The sequence below is a fragment of the Ambystoma mexicanum genome, chromosome 8, assembly GCF_040938575.1.
Source record: "Ambystoma mexicanum isolate Mex_15411 chromosome 8, UKY_AmexF1_1, whole genome shotgun sequence".
NCBI classification, from domain to species: Eukaryota; Metazoa; Chordata; class Amphibia; order Caudata; family Ambystomatidae; genus Ambystoma; species Ambystoma mexicanum.
Window position 1 is genome coordinate 1,261,958,179 of NC_090929.1, and position 24,387 is coordinate 1,261,982,565.

The 24,387-nt window shown below is 47.6% G+C and overlaps 1 protein-coding gene across 1 annotated transcript in view; it reads right to left on the reverse strand.

Annotated features, from left to right (window-relative positions):
* The window catches only part of BTAF1 (B-TFIID TATA-box binding protein associated factor 1), a 2,675,064-nt gene that overhangs the window by 2,418,234 nt on the left and 232,443 nt on the right, over positions 1-24,387 (reverse strand). The gene's annotated exons all lie outside the window — the stretch shown is intronic.

Below are 24,387 nucleotides of genomic sequence, written 5' to 3' on the forward strand. Positions count from 1 at the left end.
GCTGATGCTATGCCGAAGGGTAGCACTCTGAACTGGTAGTGTTTGCCCTCTATCATGAACCGGAGGTATTTTCTGTGCGCTGGCAACATTAAAATATGAAAGTATGCATCTTTCATGTCCAATGTTGTCATGTAATCTCCCTGTGATAGCAGTGGAATCACTTCCTGTAGGGTCACCATACGAAACTTTTGGGGTTTGATAAACTTGTTCGCTGGGCGCAGATCTAATACAGGGCGCATGGTTAGATCCTTTTTGGGTACAAGGAAGTACACTGAATAAATACCTTCCGTTACCTGAGATAGAGGCACGACCTCTATGGCTCCCTTTTCCAGCAGTTGCTGTACTTCTTGTAGAAGGATGGCAAGATGTTCCGGTGACATGCGTCGTCCCCTTGGGGGTTTGTATGTTGTGGAACTGTTGAATTCGATGCAGTATCCGTGGGCTACGGTGGAAAGTACCCAGCGGTCTGACGTTATACCCTCCCATGCTGGAAGAAAGGATGTTATCCGGCCCCCGACCGGCGTTGCATGGGTGGGGACGCGAATGTTCGCGTCACTTGGTGTTAGGGGCTTGGGAACCTCTGGGGGTGGACCCTCGCCCTCTTCCTTTGCCCCGACGCTGTCCTCTTTGACTGTACTGGCCACTACTGGTTTGGAAATTGGTGGCAGGGTACTGTTGCTGCTGGTTTTGTTGTTGGCGTTGGCCACGAAAAAAGCGTTTATTGCCATATCCGCGCCTGGTATCGGGCTTAGAGATTTGGTCAAGAGTTTTGATAGTATCGAACTCTTTTTTAGCCATCTCCAGAGCCTCATCCACCGCCTTCCCGAAGAGGTTGGAGTCTTCAACAGGTTTATTTATTAAAGACGCCTGTGTCTCCGGTTTGAACCCTGAGTTGCGCAGCCATACATGTCGTTTTAGGACTATTCCCTGAACTAGGGAACGTCCCGCAGTCTGCCGCATCCAGAGAGCTCTTCACAATACTCTGGTTGACCTGGGTTCCTTCGCCAATAGTTGAAAGCAGGCGTGTACGTAATGGTTCCGGCGCTTCTTCGGCGTCTTTGCGCAGTTTGGCCCACTGCGCGTCCGCATAGCGAGCAAAGAATTGTTGTTAGCAATTCTTGCCGAAAAGGCGGCCGAGGATGTAATTCTTTTAGCAAGGGCATATAACCGCTTGCCCTTCTTGTCAGGTGGTGCCTCACTGGTGGAAAGTGGTACCCCTGCCCTCTTTCTTGTGTTGGTTACTACCAGGGAATCCGGAATGGAATGTCCCCTGATGTACAGCGGGTCTGAGGGTGAAGGAGTGAAAAGTTTTTCAATTCTAGGATTGACCCCTCTGATTAGTGCGGGTGTGGACAGCAAAGGGATGATTCTTCTCTTCACCGAAGCGAGGAGGGGAATTGTCTGACTGACCGGGGGTTTCTCCTTAATTACCCTTTCTACAAAGTCTAATTCAGGAGAGAGCTCCCCAGTGTCTAGTTCGAAGTGTGCTGCTGCTCTGCGCAACAGGGCATTAAATGTGGGTTGATCGTCAATGGGAGACGTGTTTCTAACCGGTGAAATGTCAGGAGGATTTAGATTCAGGACATCAGTGTCGGAATATATTGATGGTGATTGCCAGGGGTGAGAAGGTCCTTGATCTGGATTTTCTCCGAAGCCTTCTCCTACCGAGTCTGGGCTGTCCTCCAGACCTTCCTCCTGGTTCCGTCCGTCTTCCTAGTCCATAAAATCATCCTCTTCCTCAAAATAGTGTTCTTCCCCAGTGAGGTCATACACTGTGGAAGTCTGAGGCTGTGTCCTGGTGGGGATGGACTAATCTTGGAATTTTGGCCCTGGGGTCCTCCTGAGGCCCTTCTCTTATTCTCTTTGGAGTGGGAGGGTTTTGGGCATTCATAAACCTCTCCATCCTTTCCATGCAGAGATGGAGCCTTTCCATGGTTTCATGTGGTACCCCTGAGCGGTCTAGCGGGGGAAAATTGGTGTCTTGTAGCTGAAAACGGCTCGACCTCTCCCATAACGTCGAGGAAAGTGTCCAGTCGCCTTCCGAAAAGCCTTCAGGTGTGTCTTTCGACCTTTGCGTAGCGCTCGACGAGTCTTTCGGCGTACGCTTTTGGGCGTCGGCTACCACGATCCTCGCCAAGCTCTCAGCGACTCGTTTGTCAGCGGGGAGCTGTGGTTGACGTTATGGGTGTCGAACGCTCTACGGCGGCATGCGCTTTCTGCTGATGCGCTCCGGCCGATGATTTGGGGCGGCGCCCTTATTTGCCGAAAGCCCAGTCGCTGGTCGCGGCTGCGGTTGCGAGAGGGGCTTCGAACCCGAACGGTCCGAGGAGGCCGCCGGTGAAACCTGCGTCTCCTTGGGCGCTGATGCTCTCTTTGCCTTCGGCAAAGAAGAGCCATGGGTTGTGTGCATGTGTGGTCTTGTGTGCGTCAGTGTCGCCGGGGTGTTCATCCCCATAAGCAGGGCGTGAGCCGAGCCCGTCGGGGCCGGGGACAGACGACGAAGCGCGTGTGCGCTCTCTAGGGGGGGTTTACGACTTCCGTAGCGGAGGTCGTGGTATCACGTTCCTCGTCACTGTCGGAGGTAGCGACGGTGGGTGGAGCGTCGGCCTTCGACATAGCGTAGGCCGCCCACCTTTTGACCCTACGGTCTTTTAGAGTCTTAGGCTTAAGAAGCCGACAAGCCGTGCAACCTTCCTCCTTGTGATCGAGGGGCAAGCAGCGGTTACACCGTGAATGCTTGTCCTTCCAAGTAAACTTGCCCTTGCAAAGCGGGCAAAACCTAAAGGGTGTCCTCTCCATAGCTGAGGCAATAAAATGTGATAACCACCCCACCTTTTGACCCTACGGTCTTTTAGAGTCTTAGGCTTAAGAAGCCGACAAGCCGTGCAACCTTCCTCCTTGTGATCGAGGGGCAAGCAGCGGTTACACCGTGAATGCTTGTCCTTCCAAGTAAACTTGCCCTTGCAAAGCTGGCAAAACCTAAAGGGTGTCCTCTCCATAGCTGAGGCAATAAAATGTGATAACCACCCTAGGGGAAAGTAAGGGGAAAAGGAAAGGCATTCTCAGAAAAGAATTTGAGATGTCCCACGACCCCCACTCTCCCTACTGTATTTGGCCTGCGAGGCCAGGCCACGTGTTTGGCAACGCCGAAGGATCTCCTCCGCTCGTCCCCTCCGTCGAAGATCTTGCTCGGCGGAGAAGCTTCACAACAGCGTCGAAGGGAGGATCGATATGTTCTATATTAATATAGAAAAAACGACCAAAGGTCGAGGAGATGAAATCTGCAATGTCTCTCGAGGAGCTTCGCGTAAAGGCGACCAGTATCTGGGCGGAAAAAAACAATCTGAGGGACCTCGACGCGTGAGGGATTGTGGGTACAACACACGTCACTATAGGGATAGTGTTACAGACACGCCTTGTCGACGTCCCCTTTTCGACTACGAAAAACAAAACGCAATACTCCGCAGTGACCACTGGATGTTGGACCTATGCACAGCATGTGATTCTAAGCAGATTAACAAACATCAGAAATATATACACACACACACACACTGTACTTGGTGGTAAGGATAAAACAATAACCATGAAGGTACGAGGGGCAGGAATTATCGTAGTGGGCGGCGCGATAGTTACAGTGCAGACCCTGTAAGCTCAGGACAGAGGGATGCAGGCACTGAGTTGGCTTGTAGTCAGCCCATACATATGGTAGGAATGTAACAAAGCACAAGTCAGTATGACAGTAGGCTAGTACCAAGTATGCAAGTTTATAATATGCAGTAGGCTACTATGCAATACTTCAAATAAGGATATGCAGATAGCTACTTCAATATATGCACTAGGACATGCATTGGGCTAGACCGATGTATGCGGTGGTTAGGCACTGAATTGTGATGTTAGAAAGGACTTATGGACACGTGTATGTGGTGCTGGAATGTTACCTGCAGGCGCGGTGCTACGGTGTGCATCTTGCGTGCAGCAGTGCAGGCTCCAAGTTCGTAAGTTCTGCATGTGTGTTGTGCACAGTGAATCGACGGGTGAGGGGCAGGGAGAGCGGGCCACGGCCTGCCGGCACTGACAGGCATGGACAGGGGTGGCCTCAGTCAGTAGGCCGGCTTCCGCCTCCGGTCACAGGATTGGCCAAGTATCCTTCCTCGATCAGGTTGCTAAGCAACCACAGTAAACAAAATGTAGGCTTGTCGGGTGGCGGCCATCTTAGGTTGGGCCCGCTTCGTGGTGGCTTGGAGTGGACAATGGAGGGCTGTGCACTCAGGAGAGCCTTGGTGAGCAGATTGAACTGGTCCCACGCGGCGGTCTAGGTAGACTTTTCCGTGAACGGTGGTGGGGAGCCGGTGATGCGCTATCCCTGCAGTTCGGACGCTGCTGTGGGGCCACGGCCCTCGTCAGCTTGGCAGAACCTGCACAGAGGATGTTGCAGTGGGGGCTCCAGCCCAACCAGCGGTCTGCAATAGTGTGGGCACGGACAGGGGTGGCCTAAGTCAGTAAGCCTTTGTCGATTAGGCCGACTTCCGCCTCCGGTCGCAGAGGATTGGCTAAGTAGTGTATGCACTAGAACTAGAAGTGCTCATAAGGGAGGAGAGTGGTTCTCCATGGGACAGATGACGAGGGGAAACCTGACGGCGGTAATTGCCCTGGACGAAGGGCAGAGACTGACCAAGAACTATTTAGAGTTAACTATGAGACAGAAGTGGTGCTCCCTATAAGCATTACTCATTTCTTGAAGGCTACTTGGCACAGGTACCAGCTGTCTTTTGGACTAACAGTCCTTATGACGTTGGCCTACTAAAGGGAGAAGGGGTAGTCAAAATAAAGCTAAAACCAGGAGCAATTTTACCCAGAGTGAAGCAATATTCATGTCCAGGGAAGCAGAGAGTTATTTTTGTAACAATTTTTGCACTAGCACTAGAGGGAATTCTAGTACCCATCAGAGTAACTGTGTAACACGGCAGTGTACCCAGTGAAATAGGTACCGGTGGGGTGGGGCCTGGGAACCGTTCCGGTGGTCATGGCGATTTATACAGTATTTGCGCCCCCTAAACACCATATTATGCAACATCCCAACAAAAACCACACATTTCACAGTAATGGACATGAAAAAAATTCTCAATCCCCTCCCACCGCCCCCTTCATGAAGAATCACAAGACCAGACCTCATTGTCATATAAAAACCAGAAGTGGAAACATACAAGATTACCACAGGGGTACTGCGAGTCCCCGTATATATTTAACAGAACTATGTGGATGGCATTTTGGTATGCAGTTAGAGGCACAGTTTAGATGCGACTCCATACAACCGATGACAGTCTTAGCAGACAAGGGATAGAAGGTGGTGTGAGAAACCTGAAGGTATTCTCACTCCTACTTCCCTTGGATCCGCTGCACAGGTGGCCAGGGAAAAGGCATTTGCTTTAGGATCCAGACCCTGGGGGCAGAGAAGCAAGGTGGAATTAGCTGGGTGGAGGGTCCTTGAGGATTGGGAGTGGGGTGCCATCGGGCGAGACATCATCCCCCTTTCCCAATTGACTAGCAACCTAACCCTCCCCCGAACTTTATGGGGTATTATAAGCTAGCTTCCCTCATTTCCCCACATATAACACTTGACAGTACTGAGACGACGGAGACAGTAATGCACACCAAGCCAGGTCACCACTTTAGTGCTGGGATGAGGCAGATACCTGCCAACTGTAGTGAAGGTCAGGCATGTCCTTCATCCTAGTCGGGCAAACTCAATTACAAGTCCACACCTGCAACCTTTCAAAATGTTGCATGTGTATAAAGGGAGGCAAAATGTGCAACAAGATGAGAAACAGGGAGGCCTGTGGGAAGGAGACCAGCAGGGAGCCAGATTGTGGAGGTAGCCGTGTTGGGAGCTGTGTAGGAGCCAGGACGCCGGCCAGAAGCCCAGACAGCCCATTAAGCCCAAAACAAGTTGGGCCGTTAGGCTTTTGCAGGTGCAGGAGCCTCATTGGCGAGAAACTAAGAGCTGGGGCTGCAGGAGAGAGCAGAAAGTTGTCTGCGTCCAGACAGCAGAGCAACCAGCGAGTCCAAGACAAGCTCTGAAGTGTGAGCAGGGCTCGTAGCAGCTGGCCCGCAAGGCTGGAAAAGAGCAGCAGGAGTCACCAAGGAATGCTGCAAAAGACCGGCAAGTGTGGGGAGAGGAACACAGCAGCCAGGGACATTCTTAACGGGTGGCGAAGAGGTAATCCTTTACTGAACTGTAGGAAAAAACTTGAAATTTAACATTCTAGGTGCATATTAAATACCGAACCAAATGGGAACTTGAAATTTAGCGTATTGAACATTTGTTAAACACTGAACCAAATGAAATGTTCGAATTAAGCACATTGAATATTCAGTGAATAGCGAGCGGAATGAAAGCTTACAATTAAGTTTGTCGAATATAAAAAAATAAGTGATGCTTTACTGGCAAAGCAGCAGAAAGGAAAGTGCCCATAAGACAACCTCTAAGAAAAAGCACAAGTGTGAAAGAGCGCCGTAGAAAGGTGGCCCACTAGGAAGACCACCACAAATGGACTATAAATAAATGCAGTACTGCAAGGCAAAAGACTGGCAAGAGGTGTGTGACATACTCTGGCAGAGCCAGTAGACTACTGAGGAGAGGTCAGAGCAGTGCAAATGTTATTCATAAAGCCAAGAAGCCAACAAAGAGAGGGATCCTGGTTGCGCGAACTGTGATGGGTGGACCATGTGGTCTGATGACTGCGCCTAGACCAGTGATCCTGAACTTTGAGAACCAAAAGACATTGTGGAATAAACCAAGGCAGCACACTGCCAGTGAACGGATGAGGAAATCCAGGAACAGGGTTAAGCTGAGCTTGAGTTGGGTTACGCCTTTTGTTTCAAAGCCTGAAATAAGTATAACTGGCGGAGCAGAGTCATGGGGAAAGGAACCCTGAGATGTGAGGAGTTGCACTTGGTCTCGAGAAGAAGCCTCAAGACCCTTTTTCCTTTGTACTGTGTTGACTGAATCTTGGGGAAGGGAACCCTGAGAATTGTATGGAACTATTATTGCCTTGAACTGGAGAAAGGTACTCTTGAGACCTTTGGGGAACTGTTTTGAACTTGGGGAAGGGGAGCAGAACCACCTTAGAGTTGGAAGAAACTCAGAACTTTGTGTTGATCACCATTTATTTTATTATTGACCTCCCTGTACATGGTTTAGCTTTTGTTGCGAGGGCAAGTATAGGTTTTGGACACAGACATGAAGGTGAACTTTTTGACTGTCTTTGTTTTGTTCAGGTAGGGAAATCCCCACCTTAGCATAGGGCAAGTTATGCTTTCTACCATCCTGACATTTACTTTAATAAATCTGTGGGTTTTGAACTTTGAATCAGTTGTCCGTCTTGCTTCATGATGCCTTCACAGCGGACAAATAATCTGTCTAATGTATAAAACCTCAGAGTACTGTTAGAAAGAGGTTTTATACATGGGATAGATTATTTCGCAGGAGGGCAGAAAGGTAACACCAGAAGTTATTACCAAAACACAACTGTATTCAGTGAGGGAGATGCAACAGTTTCTGCAATTATTGCAGGGCATGGGTATTTGATTACAGCACATATGTTAGGCCCCTCCTAGCAGGATTTAAAGCTCAGAGAGACAACAGCGCGATAGCATGGACGAGTGAGAGGATGGAGCCTTTGACTAACTAAAAAAAAAGCAATATTCACAGTATCAGTCTTCGGAATCCCAGACTACAGGGACAAATTTTAACAATTTTCCCACCCCAACGGGGTGGTAATGACAGCAGTACGCACACAACACCTTCCTTGGGACACAAGCCATTGACCTACTACAGTGGCTTTTCAATCCAGTGATGAAGGGTCATTACCCTTGCAAGCAAGCGTTGGCTGCAAGAGTCTTCTCACTGGAGAAGAGATCAAATATTACCGCAGGCTGCAAAACACTATGTGGAGCATGATCTTTTTGCCATTCTTGAGAAACCCAAGAGCACAGCGACGACAGAGAAAACATCAGGTTACGAAGTAATCATTTCGAACCCAGTAGGGAGGTGAAGAGTAGTGAACACTAACAGTCATAGCAGTTGAGGGAGACTATGTACACAACTGTGCCAAATACACTGAATACTATGAAGAGATCCCACGTGAGAGAAAGTGCCCTTGAAGGAGTGGGGTGTACTCTTTATTGACAAGTCTTCAACAATTGACCAGACTTGGTGAGAGACACTGGGACAGCAGTAGTGAAAGAAAAAAAAAGTGAGACGAGGTGTTAGAGAGCGTGAGACTGCCCTAACATTTTTCTGCAAAAGCGGCAGAGCTAGTGGTGCTTATTGTAGCCCTTGAATCACATTAAGCAATCCCAGTAAATTCAGACTCAGTCCTGCGTGTACTGTTGACATCACATAGGCAGTCAAGGGGAAAAGGTGGGGCATCCTACGTGCTGACGGCACACAGTTGCTGCATGCACCTCTATTAGTCAGACGCACTACACCTCCCAGCAGCCATTGCTGTTGTGAAGTGTGTGGCCCATACGAGGGGGTGTGGGGGGACGGGGGTCAACCTAATCTCACGGGGCAACGAAGCAGCAGACACTGAGGCCAAAACAGCAGTATATTTTCCTGAAATTACAGAGTTTGAAACCCAAATAGCAGAATTACAAGAAAGAGCTCCACCAGAGGAGCAGCAGCTGTGGAGGAAAAGGGGGATGTTCAGTGTCCCCAGGAACTCCTTATGGTGCCAAGAAAGCACTGGTAAACCAGTTATGCCCCTACTATTGCAGACAGCATTAGAGCAGCTTCACCATCCAATCCATAGAAGTGAAGAAAGTCTTGCAGCACAGATTGCGGAAGACTGGTTCACTCTCAACCTGGCGGAGCACTTGGCAGTCGGTTTTCAATGGTATCATTTGACAAAAGTTCACAGCAGGACATGTTACGAGTAGTGAGAGGAGCAAATCCCCGGCTCACAGGGCCCTTCCAATATCTGCATATCGACAGGATTCAAAATTATAACAGCTACAGATACAGGTTAGTAGTCGTGTGCCCATTCTCACACTGTAGAGGCTGGTACGTGCAGTCACCCAGACACCACCTGTGCTGCCAAATTCCATACAAGAGGTTTTCCCACGATGGGGGGGTTGTGTGTGAAGTCCTGCGGTCTGCCAATGGACCACATTTTGTAAACAAAGTTTGAGCACATCACAACTCTATTGGGGGATTAGGCATACATGTTCCTGCACTTATCACCAGCAAGCTAATAGAGTTTTTGTGAGCGCCTCAATGGCCTGCTCAAAGAGTAAATAGCCAAGCTGAAGATCACACTGAAAAAGGGAAGCTCCATTAACTACCCCTAGCACTTATTGCACTATGACATCAACCCTGCTCAGATCACCATTTAACTCATGAGTTGGTGACAGGACGCTGCATGCGTGTCCCACTTGCTCCTCTCGCTAGAGCGAAGGATTCCCAGAATGCTGCTATTTTAGGAAGCGAGATGCAGGAGTACCTTACAGCTATGATGGTAAGTGTTTGATTTCCCAAAAGCTTAGAGTACGGAATGGGAGATCAAATAGAAAAAGGAAGACGATGCAACATTGGATCCCAAAAACTGCTCATGCCCCCTACCTTGTATCCAGGGAACACTGTCCTCTTAAAGATTTTAAGAGAACATGGCAAAGGCCTAGGTTTAATGGCCCATTTTCAGTGAAGAACGTCACTCGCACCGCTTTCAAGCTCAGAGAAAAGATCCTGGTCCCATCTTGGAGACATCAAACGATGTAAAGGAGATCCCCTTGCTCCCCACCAAACCGCCCCCCCCCCCTACCTGAGCCCAAGAAGATGACTAAGAGCAAAGAGGGGAGAAGCGGTCAATGACAAGTAGACTAGCCATAACAGAAAATTACAGTAGGCACGGTCCTTTTCTTACCCAAGATTACCACTTTACACAAAGGAACAACACTTTCCAAGAAAAGACTTCTACGTACAGAATAAAAGGGAACCAGCAAAAATCTGTTTTGACACAAAAGCACAGACATTCAACGTTACCTATCCAGCTTTTTATATCTGCCTTCCTTGCATACGTTGCCAGTAGCTACCCAGTTTTAGGCAGAAGCAAGGTGCCCGTTGCAGTCTTACTCAGCGATCGGAAAACCAAGTTCATCTACGAGCGCACCTGGGTAGCAATTCTAATGCAACGAAACTATGGTTCTCTGTAATGCTGTGGATTTTGCTAAACCGTGATTGCTTACAAAGAAATAGGCATGCACACGTGCAACACATGGCCTATACAACGAAGATGATTGGGATCACATTTTTTTGCATTCTGCTGTCTCTACCTCTTTAACCTCTTAACATTGAGAAAAGTAATGTACTATACCAATGTGACACTTATTTCCCCACTAACCAAAGAAGCAACCCCACCCCTTAACAGTAATACCCAAGAGATCAATAAAGAGGCTTAATCAAAGAATCACTGATTGAACATGTGAATGCTTATAGGACTAGTTCAGCCCAGGTTACCAACATGTGGTACCAGCACATGACCCGCTTGGGGAGAGGAGCTTCAGGGGAGCGCTGCTATATTTGTTCGCTCATTCCCTATGCTATGAACGCCTCCAGGACATTCATAGCCACAGATTCCAGCAACTAGAGCACAATACCTAATGCATCTGGCACTTTGCAACACTAGAGGCCAATTTCAGTGAAAGTGGGCTACATTAAGATGGATGTCAGAGGAAATTCCCATAGGAGGATAGTTACTTAACACAAACGATGGCGGATAATTAGACCTCAAACAAAATGTTGCAATACATACTGAATGGCCCTGATAAAACTTCAAGGCCCTGCGCAGATCCAATGAGTGCAGGGCTTGTTCAGCAGAGGTGGACAGATCAAATAAAGATGGTACTATTTCAATTTGGAACACTTTAGGGATAAAACCTGGATTTGTTTTTAAGATTGCTTCGTTTGGCTTGAAACGCAGATATGGCTCAAATTGATAGAGCCTGTATTTCAAACAGGCGTCTAAAGAATGTTACAGCTAGTAGAAAGGTCTTTTCCCATGAGACCTACATAATGTGAGTAGCGGCTAAAGGCTCAAACGGCCCTTTCATAAGTGCAGAGAGGACTTGTTTAAACTCCATTTTGGTGGCAGCTTTCTTTTTGGCGGGCAAGTATGAAAAAGTCCTCTCAAAATGTTTCACAATCCTTGCACTATGGACGTGGGCCATGCCCTCTTCTGTTGTATCTGGAGAGGTGCAACAGATTCTCCTTGGCCAACTTTAACAAATATGGTAAAAGATGTAGCGTAATGTGGAGGGGGTGCTGCTACTGTTGAGCACACCACGCACAGTAATGGGCCCACTTGTTACCATAAGAAACATTAGTAGATTTTGCTCTTGTTGCGTTAAGGATTTCTCAACAATCTTGAGGGAATGGAATATGTCAGAATTCTAAGAAATCAGGAGCCATGCTTCCAGGCAGAGGGATCATGGTGAAGCACCTGTTAATTGTGCAGTGATAGTAAGTCTGGTGCCGACCCCAGGGATATGGGACAGCTGGGACCTAGATGTAGAATGTCTTAATACCAGGCTTGCCTTGGCCATTCAGAGGCTAGGAGGATGATTTTGCACTTGTACATCAACATCGTTTGCAGGACTTTGCATATTCCTGGTATCTGGGCAATGCATAGGCCAACATCTCTGCCCATGACAACATGCAGGCGCCCCCTAGAAATCACTCTTGTGGGCATCTGCTGGCAAACTTTGGACATCTCCTGTTCTCCAGTGTTGCAAAGAGGCATACTGAAGGCAAGCCCAACTATTTAAACACCCTGGTCAGCTGTGTGCTAGAGTTGCCATTTGTGGCCTCGATTCACTGCCCTACTGAGCTAGTCTGCTGTTTTGTTCTGTTTGCCTAGCTTGTAACATTATTGGATTGTGGTTTGTCCAGTACCATAATGCCTACGCCTCCTGAGAGGACATCCAGGAGCAAGTGCATGGTGGTGGTGTTGGCTGTCAACACTGCAACCACAATCCCATTGAGCACTGGTTGGAAAGACTGAAGAGCTTGGAACACGGTCCTTAGTCCGAGGACATTGATATGCAAATTGAGTCTTCTGCACTGCATGACCTTTGATGGACAAGTCTCCAACATAGGCACCCCCATCCTGTTAGAGACCGGTCTGTTACCACGGTTTGTTGAAACAAAACTTCCTGAAGGGACATGCCTTTTTATTATGTGTAAGGGGGTTTTCCAACCACTGGAGCTGGTGAACTAGCTCCAACTTTGACGGTCAGGCGCTTCTCCAAACCAAGTGGGAGGTAGATCTCTTTCCTCAGAAGTATCCTCCCTTTGGAATGCACTCCCTGCCCCCCTCAGACTTGAGTCGGATCTTCTTTAGTTCTAGAAACTTCACGACTTTCCTTTTCTCATCTTCCTTCCCTTCCGTGATAATGTTATGTTATTTTGCACTTATATAGTGCCTTTTATACCATTGGTATGGTCTGAAGGCTCTGGTAGGTTGAACGCCCTTGGGAACCGAAGTTTTCTGGTCAGTAGAGGGAGAAGAGAGGGTCAAAAGGTGCATGTGCCCAACTGGTATGTGTGCAGCTGGTGCGAAATTCCTGTGATAGCTGCTTCCTAGCGGTAGGTGTGGTGGGTGAGAGGTCAGGAGTATGTGTTCAATCTGGCCGGAATTATCCAGACCGAGAGTGGCAGCGTTAGGCCTGAGGAGAACGCCTGGCTGGGGGTGCAAGACCAGCAATGATTACTTAGAGTGATGGGGAGTGAGCGCAAGATGTTGATATGAGAACAGTTATACCGAATGGTGTCATAGTATCTCTGTTCTAGTTGAGTGGTAGTGTAAGGAGAGTAAGCGTGGGGTGCGATATGAGGTGTGCTCTTATAAATGATCCGTGCATTCCAAGGCATAATACGGACGTCATGCAATTCGTCCGCTCTCCACATTCATCCGCCAAGTGCATTAATCCACTCCATTTGTCCCCACTCATCCGCTCTCCACACTCATGGGTCCTTAGCATTCATCTGTTAACCGCATTAATCCTCTATGCCCTTCACAATCATGCTCCCTCCATGCTTGTCCGCCCCCCACACTCCTCCGCCCCCATCCGCCAACCGTATTAATCCTCTACGTTCGTGCACACTCATCCGCTCTGCACACTCATCCGTTTTCTAACCACTTCCGCTCTTTGCAGTCGAGTCTTGATATGACGATTGATTGGACCGCGGAGACTGTTGGGAAATTAGAGGTATGGAAGGATGCGCCCAAGGTTTTTGAGGTGGTAGTGGCAGGATTTTGAGACATTGTTGACTTGGCGCGAGAGTATTAGGTCGGAGTCCAGGGTGCATCCAAGATTTTTCACTGTGTTGGAGGGTGTCGGTGAGTTGCCCATGGCGGGTGGCCAGGGTAGTGGGTGCCGAAGAAGGTCTGAGTTGCCGCAGACCACAATTTCTGTTTAGAAGGAGGTGGCTTTGGGTCATCCAGAGTTCTATGTTAAGGAGGCAGGATGCCAGGTCAGGAGTTGGGTTTCGAGTTCAGGAGTTTTAGAATTAGTTGGGTGTTGTCGGCATAGTTGTAACATAGGATATTGTGTGAACGAATTATTGGAGGGAGTGTGATCAGGTAGAGGTTGAACAGGAGGGCGGATAGATATGCTCCTTGGGGGACTCCTGTGTCTACTGGTCGGGCTGGAGAGGTAAAACTGGAGAGGGTTGTTATTTGGTGCCCGTCTTTGAGGAATCAGGCTATCCATTTAAGGGCGGTTCCACGAATTCCTAGGGCGTGGAGGCGGTCTAGGAGGACTGAGTGATTGATCGTGTCGAAGGCGGCAGATAGGTCGAGTAGAATTAGTGCGGCGCATCCCACGGAGTCTGCTGTCATTTTAAGGTCATCCCAGATCGAGGTTAGTGTGGTTTCAGTTCCGTGACGTGATCTGAAACCTGATTGGGCGGGGTCTAGAAGGTTGTTGATTTCGACAAAGGCATTTAGTTGAGAGTAGGCGGTTCGGTCAATGAGTTTGGCAAGGAACCTGGTGTTTGAGATTGGGCGGTAGTTTTTGGGCTCGAGCAAAGGTTTTTTTATTAGAGGTTTGACGTGCACTATTTTGAATGAGTCAGGGAAAATACCAGAGGAGGGGGAGGAATTTATGATAGATCTTGCGTGTTCGCCTGCGCAGGTGGAAGCAAAAATTTCTTTAAGGGTTGAGGCTGGGCAAGGGTCCAGTGGTGATCCAGAGGGTTTGCGAGCAGATAGAAGTTTGAGAAATTGTTCTGGTGTTATTGGTCTAAAGGATTCAAACGTTGGTTGCGTAGTGGTCGCGGCTGAAAGGCTGGCTGGTATGGGCAGAGGGTTGCCCGGAGGCTGTATTAGAGCCAGTTTGGTATTTAGAGTTTTTGTTCTTTCGATAGCCGTGTTGTAAAAGTGGAGGGAGAGTGAGTCGCAGAGTGATTGTGAAGGGGTCGGGACAGTTGTATCACAAGCGGGATTGGTGAATTCTGAGATGATTTTGTGGAGTTCTTTGCTTGGGTTTTTGCAGTTTAGGATTCGGGAGTTGTAGTGAGCTTTTTTGTTTTCCGAATTTCAGCTTTGTATGGATAAAGGTGTCGGGCCAAGGTGGTCCTGCTCTCGTGGGTTTTCTCTTTCTGCCATTTGCGTTCTAGGTATTTGTACATTCGTTTAGTGGTCTTCAGCTCAGGGGTGAACCATCTGGGGAAAGGGCCACGGCGGGTTGATGGTTTACACAGGGGGGGTTAGTCGGAGGAGAGATGCGTTGAGCCATGAGTCAAAGGCCTCAGGGGTTAGTTGGTTATTGGGGCGGCAGGTGGGTGGAGGAGAATGGAAGAGTGCCTCGGCTAGGTCCGGGGAGATCATTAGTTTTTTCCAGCATTTGCGTAAAATTGGAGATTCGGATGCGAGAATGGTAAGGGGGTCGGGGGGATTGGATGGTGAACGAGAGGATTAAGTGATCGGACCAGATGATTGGGGTGGGGGGCTTTAAATGAATCAGGGTGTTGGACCCAAAGATGGCACCTAGAGTGTGTCCTTTGTAGTGGGTCGGTCCGTTTATGTGGGGTTGGAGATTAATTGCATCTAAACCGTCAACCAGGGAGTGTGTCATAGGGTTGGTGGGGTTGTCGAGCCATATGTTGAAGTCGCCAAGGAGGGTGAGGTTGGGATGGTTTAGTTGGAGGGTGGCGATGGAGTCGCAAAGGTCGTAGCCCGGGGGCCTGTAGATTATTAGGAAGCTGTGTGAGAGCGATGGGGAGAGGGAAAGTTTAATGAGGAGAGATTCGCAGGATGGGATGGAGGGTTGGTTGTCTATGATTGAGGCGCGGAAGAGAGATTTGAATACGAATGCTACTCCACCTCCTCTGGACGGACGGTTCAGTGGGATGAGGGAGTAGTCAGGGGGAAAGGCTTCACTAGCAATTGGGCCATAGTCATCGGAGAACCAGGTTTCAGTGATAAACACTAGGTCAGGTTTGACAGAGGCGAGTAGGTCATAGATGCAATGTCTATTTTTTGCTACGGAGCGGGCGTTAAATAGGATACAGTTCAAATCGGCAGGTAAGGTAGGTCTCGGTGCTGGAGCGGGATGGGCGGTGGCGGAGAGAGAGGCATTGATGCTAGAAGGGAATAGTGGGCGGGCTGTAAAATTGGCAGGTTTCGTGCAGGGCTGGGTGGTTGGGTGCGATAGGATGACCAGGTTTGGGTTGGGGGATTTGAGGGAGAGGTGTGGGCGGTTGGGAGTTGGTTGATGAGAAATCGAGGGAGAGGGGGTTTCAGGAAGGGGGAGGCCATGGGGAAAGACGGAGATTGCGGGAAAGAGGTGGTGGGTTGGGACAGGGGAGGCGAGGAGTGCTGTGAGATTGAGGGGGACCAGGAGCGTTTCCTCTTTAGTTTCCGAGCTGCGACTGGTGTGTGTGTGAGAGGGTAGGCGGGCCAGAGGGGGAGAGGGAAGTGGCTTCGGTTCGTGCTAGGGCTAGGCGTGCAGTTTAAGGAGGGCAAAGGGTGCGGTCGGCGGGGGAAAGTGGTTGGGGTATGAGGGCAAGGCGGCTGGTGAGTGATTTCAGGGTGCGGTGTGCCAGGTCTGATGGGGAGGAGGCATGGGCAATGCTGGCGGGTCGGTGGTGGGGTTCAGGGGATGAGTGGTCTTAGGGTGAGTAGCTCGCCATCGTGCTCCTCTGGCTTGGTGTTTGGAGAGGGGAGTGAAGGCGAGTGTGGACGAGGGTGGGGAGATTTGGGACTGGGTGGGAGTGAAGGCAGGTCGGAGAGTGGGGGGTGGTCCACAGGGCTCGTTTGTGAGAGACTCCGGGTGGGAGTGCTCATGATTGGTGCAGGCTTTATGGTTGATTTAGGAGGGTTTTCTGATTGTATTTCTAGGATCGGGGGTGTCACGGCTCTAGGCACACTTCTAGGTTCAACAGGTCAGAGACTGTGCAATGATATTAGGCTATTTGATCCACTCTAGGTGCAATTTGCCGGCAGAGATGATATTAGTTTAATAGGTACGTTTCGATTGGGTAAACTTCTAGATGCAATTGGGAACACTTCTAGATTCAACTTTTCTCGTGGCTATTGGGCGCAACTTCTAGGATGCAATTGGGTGCATTTCTAAGTTCAACTTTCTCAGACAGGCTATTGGTCACAACTTCTAAGTGCAATTGGGCGCAACTTCTAATGCAATTGGGAACTCTTCTAGATTTAACTTTTATTCAGTGAGGCTGTTGGGCGCTACTTCTAGAGCAATTGGTTACACTTCTAAATGCAAATGGTCGCAGCTTCTAAGTGCAATTGGGTTCACTTCTAAATTCAACTTTCTCAGAGTGGTTATTGGTCACAACTTCTAGAATGCAATTGGGTACACTTCTAAATTCCACTTTCTCAGAGAGGCTATGGGGCACATTCTAAATGCAGTTGGGTACACTTCTAAATGCAATGTCCCTGTGTTTCTGGTGTCTGTACCCTCCTGAACCCTACAAGCACCAGACCACCACAACATCCCGTCCAGCACTTGCCCTCCGGCACCTTCCCTGGACTAGCCTGTTTCTGGTCCACCCTGTCCACCACACGTATTCTGCCCTTCCCCTGGCACTGGCTCTTGTTTCCCCCCCCTCAGCACTGCACCCCCTTGAGCCCTTGGCACTGCTCACCCCTTCAGCCCCCCACTGCTGCCCTTCACCCCCTGCCATCCTGCCCCCTACTCCCCTGATCACCTTTGTATGCACTTGGATGGTAGGATTGGCACAAGCCCACTATAACCATCAGCCATTTTCTTCCTGACCCCCAACCCCCACCCACCTGGAAACACCAGTGTATAGGCACCATACAAATGCCCAATAAATGAGGCCTGCTGTGACCGTTAGCTTGTCGTTCCATGTTACGCTTGTTTGAGACAGGCAGTCTGATAGAAATTCTTATACTGTCTCATGCAGAATCTGCAATGGGGAAAGAATGGAATGCATGATGACATTGTTCCCAGTAGCTGCATGAATTCCCTCACCAACGTGCTTTTTGCTGGTTGAAACTACATAAGTGGACAAGGAATCGAATCTGGTCTTTCCTGTGAAGGGCAGACCCAGTCATTGTCTGTTTTTAACTGTTCCAAGAAAAGCAAACTGTTGGATGGCCTCACATGATTTATTGCAATTTGCGAATCCTAGCTCCGAATGCCTATAGTATGCGGATTGCGCTCTGCGCTCCCAGTTTGGTTAATAAGAACAAGGCTCTAATCATTTGATGGGGTACATGTGGTACCCCCTGCCCCCAAGTATGCTGCCACCGGTGGCAGGCACTTTGTGACAGTCCATGAGGCTAATCAAAGCCTGAAAGGTAGCATCTTCAACTGATGTTTGAGGTTCACTGTGGAAAAACACCATGGTCTGTGTGGATCGGTATGAGGAAATATGCACCATTTCGGTCTAGTGATGCCAAGAAATAACACCTTTGCACTGCCTTGATTATATAGGGCAGAGTGACCATTTTGAATTTTTGTTCCATGGGCTCGAGACCCCTTCCATCTAAAAATCGGCCTCTGCGTTTTGTCTAGTTTTCTTGCGACAAAGAAACGCAAGTACAAGCCTTACCCTGTTCATGCTTTGAGACCATATAGACTGCGTGAGAGTAGCCTTTAGTCCATTTTGTTTTGCAGGATGTGCAGCTGTGTTGTAAGGTTGGGGGCATTTGTGATGGAGCCTCGTCGAATTCTAGAACTTGTCCATTTTAAATCATGTCCAATACTCAGTTATCCTCTGATATTTCCCTCCATTGCTTGTGATGGTATTGGAGGTTGATTCCCACTTGTGTTTGGCTTTCTGTGGGGGCCCCTGGTGTTAGTCAGGCCTGCTTCTGTGGTCTCACCCTTTGGGAGGTTGCTGGTGGTCGTCTCCTTTGTGGTGCCTTTTATTCCTTGGCTTTGTAGGGGTACGTTTCTGTGTCTGCGATTAGTAGGACCCTCTGATAGGGTTTGCCACCCCTGGCCGTATCTACATATCGCCCCGTAGCACCTTGAAAGGGACGAAAATTGCACTTCACGTTGCCATTTGTTTAAATTCCGTCTCTGCTACATCTACTGCAATAGTTTGCTGCTTCTTCCCCCTCGTGTAACTGCCAGATCTTCTTTAAGTTTGAAGTCTGGTAAGTGCTCTTAAAGCGGTGGCATGCTGTTCCCCATTTTCAGCGAGTCATGATTGCTAATGAATTTGTCGCTTTTACTGTGGTTGCTCCGGTTGTCAGTATTTTAATTTCCAAAGGCAACCCCCCTTTCCATTTTTGTTTTCCAGGGGGAGGGCACACTTGGAGCCCTGGGTGTTTGTTTTTCACCCTGCTGCCAAGACCACAGATTTCAAGTTGGGCTGAGAAGTTAAGACACTTGGGAGATGCTTCTGGAGCACTGCATTTCTTGAAGCCGGTATTGAACGCTGGCTCGAAGAAAGGTTTCTTCGTGAGGAGCAGCCCCTCCTCCCAGACATGGTCTAATACAGGTATAGAGCAAACAGATTTTTGCATTTTGGGAAGAACGTACAGAATACAGTCTTTTGTTCCGACAGTGTTCATCCAAATTCCTCCCATGCCTTTGACATGGCATGAAAAGCTCCCACTTCATCGGGAGGGGACTGCGAGGATCAGGTATTGGATCCATACCTGTATCTCAGTCATCCCAATCATGAGGGGGAGATTTTGGTAGCAGTTAAGGTTGCGTCACATGCATCCCACCTGCTTCTGTTCCCAATTCCCCTTCATGCTCTTGAAGCAGAGCCGGTAGGTCTAATCAGTGAATGCCTGGAAGAGGACAGTGGCCTCCCCGGTACGTCCTTCCACTGCACTCCTGATGGCCTTGGCATGCCCTGGAGGTATGAAGCCTCTGGTAACCTTTTATCCAGTTGTACTACTGTTGTCTGAAAAGAGAACAAAACCTGTAGAGACAGTGGCATCTGTGGATTACGTGCATCTGGGATTGCAGTTACTGGGCCTCGTGGTGTCGGCTGTGGGGCCATTTCTGTTGGGGTCCTTGCCTTGGAGGAGGTGGGGGGTCTGGGCAGTCATCTTAATCGGAAGCACTGGTGAATACACATGTTTGAACTTTGAGTATCTGGTGCTCCAGTATTTGGTCTGGAAAAAATGGAGGGCACTGGAAAGGGAGAAGTGGACTTTATATTGTGTAGCAGAAACCTTTCCTTGGACTGGTTGCTGGAGCGCTGTTAAAGGTATTTTAATGACTATAGGGGGGTCTCCTCACCAAGCTTAGGAGCTGGTGGTTTAGGAATGTGTTCCGGTCATTGTTGACCCACTATAGCCTTGGACTTCTCCTTATACCTTTGGTCCTTTGTGGACGAGGTGTCCTTCTGCGATGTTGATGTCGTAGGAAGTGGTGTGGTTTTGCGGTCTTTCTGCACTGTCAACGAGATAGTGGATGTTACCGGTTTTCCAGTTGTCAACAGGGAACCTTGCTTTCCAGACATCGACTGGGTCATCAACTGTTGTCGACAAGCGTGCTCTCGTTGGCAACATTTTCTGTGCCGTCAACACACGGGCTATGATCAGTGATCTGACATGCACCATTGATGAGTTTGTCCATCATGGACGGGGTTGCAGTCAACGAGCGGTTCGATTTCTGCGCGGTAAGCAGGTCGATCTCACTGACGCCATCATTGCAGCCCCTGTGGCTTTGGCTGTTTTTCGTCAGCAACATACCTTTTGGCATCAACAAGGATTCCTTAGAAACCTCTTTTTTGGATATTTCGCCCATAGATTAGGTCATGGGCGTCATCCTCTAAGAACAGACTAGAAGCGTGGGATGGACTGGAATTTCCAGGCCTTTTCTTCTTAAAATGAAAAGGCAATCTCTTCAGACCTGGACCATTTGAGCACAGGCCTTAATTCCACTACTGGTGGCCGTCACACTTTGATGATTCAGCCTCAGAAGGGGTGGGGATACTTCCCATCATTTAGCCAACATTAGGCGCCTGTGTCTATCACTCAGTGTTTTGGCACTGAAAGAGGAGCACATTTTGCAGTCTTCTCATATACGGTTTGGGGTAGAGGAAATAAATACATGCAGAGTGCCTATCCACCTCATATACATTATGTCACAGGTCGCACATGGCTTTAATAAGGATTTCTTTGCCTTCCCCTCCATGGTAAGCCCTCTATCAGTTATCTACTTATAGAGACGATTGTTGACAACTATCTTGATTGTAGAATTTCTTTATAATCTTTAAGTACAATAGAGTTCTCGAAGAAAAGGAGGTTGAGAACTCAGCACGACATGCAGTCAGAATCTGAAGATGGCCTCTTGGGTGTGGCTAGATACTAAACATCCGATTGTCTGGGACGCAAAACACCCAAAAGGAGTGTGTTGGGTTGCAAACATCAAACAATTTTTCTTTAGTCATTATTTTAATCTGAGGTTAGCGATAACTCCCAGCCTGAAGAGGAATGCTCAAAGCATGCAAATCCATGAAATAACTAATGCTGGAGAAGGCTACACATGCTGCTACCACTTTTGTGAACCCCTGTGGTGCGTAGGCAATTCAAAAGGGAGTACTTTGAAATGGCAATGAGTTTGCCATAAACGACCTGGGCACATTGAAATATAAAAATTTGCACATTTCATATCCAGAGTGGCTAGATAATCGCCCCTCTTGAGAAGAGGGACAAATTCTTCGAACGTGGTCATTATGACTTTCTTGCTTCACAAATTTGTTGGCATGTCTAAAGTCTGGATTTTTCTTTCTTGGGAACAAGGAAAAACAGTGAATAAATACCTCGGTTTAACCGGGACTGGAGGAACCTCTTCTATGGCTTCCATGATCAACGATTGAATGAACGATTAGATGAAAACTGGAAAAAGTATCAAATCCAAAGAAAGAATATAGAGCAAGGTGGGGTGATTAGTGCCAAAGGCCGCGTTAAAAATCTAGCAACACCAAAACGGAAGAAAATGGAAGATGCCAAGCAGGGAGTATACAATTAAAAACAATTAAAAGAGCAGTCTCAGAAGAGAGACCTGGATGTAAACCAGATGAAGGACTAGGAAATAAATTGTGCATATTATGATACACACCAAGTTGGGGATGGTCAAAAGACTAGCAATTTTGACAGATGCGGGAGAAGAGGAATGGAATGAAAATGTGAAAGTTCAGCAGGAGCGAAGTAATGTTATTTTTAGTAAAGGAATAATGGTTGCCAGCTGAAATGCAATGGAGGAAAGGGAGATAAAGAAAGCTTAAAGAGGATAGTTAAGACGGAAGCAATTGAAAGAAGTCACTCAATGAGATGCAGGGCACGAGTTAAAAAGGAACAGTGGGAGGATGAAAATGAACTATTAGGATAAACAAAAACAAAAATACCTTTCAGAAAGAAAAGTAAAATAATTGCAACCATGAATTTTAGTATGAAAAAGTTGGCAGTCGGAAAGATAGAAATAGAAGGCGGTCGGTCAGATGATGGCGTTAAAAGTTTGTTCAAAGCAGAAAAGGGAAGAATAGGAGACGACAAATTGGGATAAATGTTTGGAAATAATTGGCCCTGGCTTGTTTATGGAAGGAGAATAGGAATAGACCGCTTCACAAGAGGTACCATTGTTTTTCTTCACTTGTTTGGCCCTAGTTACTTGTATTGTAATCATGAACATTTCTGGTCATTTCACTAATTCTGGGACCAAGTGTGTATTCCATGTCATTCATTCTACCCGTATTTACCCTACCTGCAACTCCTTTTCTTCACTTACCAAATTAGTATGATGCAATGCTTGTCTAAAACTGATGTAGTCTTAAACATTTTAATTTAGATTTCTTTTGTTTTACTTGAACTAGACTTCACCAGTTTGATAAAGCCACTCAATCTGCTTTCACAACATGCACTTTCCTCTCTCTCCAAGAGCAACCCGACCTAGGGACTATGCTGGCAGATTTACCACCTGCGCTGGATTACTGCCTTCTATATTTGCAACCTTTGCGCCATTTTCTTATTTCAAACATTTTTACTCCTTCGGCTCCCTTGCAGTTAGCCATTTTAATTGTCAATCGTCTTCCCGGTACACCTTGTGCATTCTATGATGATTTTAATAGTCTCATTGGTATTCTGTCTTGCTGTTCTGTACTTCTTGTCAGGACTTAAAACACTCGTATTCAATTACAGTACTCATCGTCCTTTGAAAGAAGGTTATTTGGTTGATCTTTTGCATTAAGATCCAACTCGGACTCATGTGGTTACATGATCTTTAATATTTCATCCTCCATCATGCTCTCACCAGTAAATCTCTAAATCTGCCTTTATGTGTTCATATTCATAATCTTGCTCCATCTGTTTTTTTAATTCTAAATGTTCCATTTATTTTTCTACCATTCATTTTGGTTCCAATTCTGATCATTTTCATTCAACCATTCATTCATCTTTAGATTGTCTATACTTCCTTTCCACATTTACAACGGAAGGTAAAGCTACACCTCCATTGTTTTCTAAGTTATAGGACTGAACATCATGAAGAGGAGGTACAAAAAAAGTTGTACATGAATTTCCTCTCTGCGATTAAAAGGTTGGCGCGGGCATTAAGATGTGTAAATGGTTGAGGTGAAGATGTTAAAGTGAACAATGACTTGATCTGAGGGAGAGGGGCCTATGGAAAGGACACAGAAGGAAAGTAGTAGAGAGAAGAAAGTTCCCAACAAAGTGGAGGGAGTTTGGTTCAGGGTGGTGGGTTTGGGAAGGTTAAAGATAGTGTGCATAACTAGGGGAATTTTGGTAGGAAGGGACTCAAGGAGAAGGCTTAGATCAGTGAAGGATTTAAGGACATGGGGTGCCATAGAGAGCCGCAACAGTGAGATGAGTGCCCTCTTCTAACATCACCTCTTCCTCTTGAATATGCAACTATTCAATGTCGGTTCTAAAGGGTCAGTGTTTAGGACCTTATTGATAAAGAACCACCACACACCACTACCGTTCACAACACTTCGGGGAGAGTGGGAGAAGTAGTAGCATGAGTGTGAAGAGCCACTTGTGCAGCAGAGTCATGAGGGGCGATTGAGTTTTCTGTGCTATCAAGAAGTGAAAGTGGACAGTGACAAGAGTTTAAGTGGTGAGGTGGGAAAAGTATGCAGAGGGTTTGTGCATTTTAGAGGCCAACTAAAATGGTGATCAGGGGGGAGGAGAAAGTTAACTGCCGTAAGGGGAGGGTAATAGATTAGGTTGGTGATCCTGGGAGAAAGGGAGCTCCTTGTTTGGGGGGTGCAGTGGGGGAATGTGGTGTGGAGGGCACAGTGCGAGGCAGATCTTGGACCTAGTTGAGGCTGAAGCCTATGAAAGAAGGGATGAAGAGTCTGTACAAGGAGGAATGGAGTAAAGTCAAGGTGCACAATGGAGGGTAGAACAAATTGGCAAGTGAATAAAAGTGTGCAGCTCAAGAGTGGGTGAGTGGGAAGGGTTGGCTGAGAGGAAGCAAGTGTATCTTTTGAGTTGGGCTAGAATTGCGCTATAGGTAATCAAAAGACAGTTAACAGACCCAAAACATTACTATTCCTTGTTCCTGTGAATGAATAGTCCAGGAGTCAAAGGATCCCTATGTGAGGAAGCAGGTGTCAGGCGGTTCCTGGCTTGAGCAGGAGTTTTTCCCGTAGGCCCTCTTATTTAATTCTATTTTACCCACGTTAGGACCAATAGTGTTTTCCAATGTAACCGTCTTAAAACAAAGTAGTGTTTAACCCATTTAGGTTTGCCAAATGGTGTGCATATTGGTTTCCTTTGTAGCGTCTTTATTTTGATGCATGTGTGCTCTTAACAAATTCATGTTTAGTATACAGTTATGGACATTTCAATACTCTCACCATCTATGGTGCCTCACACCAAACCTTTGATCACCCAAGTCATAGCC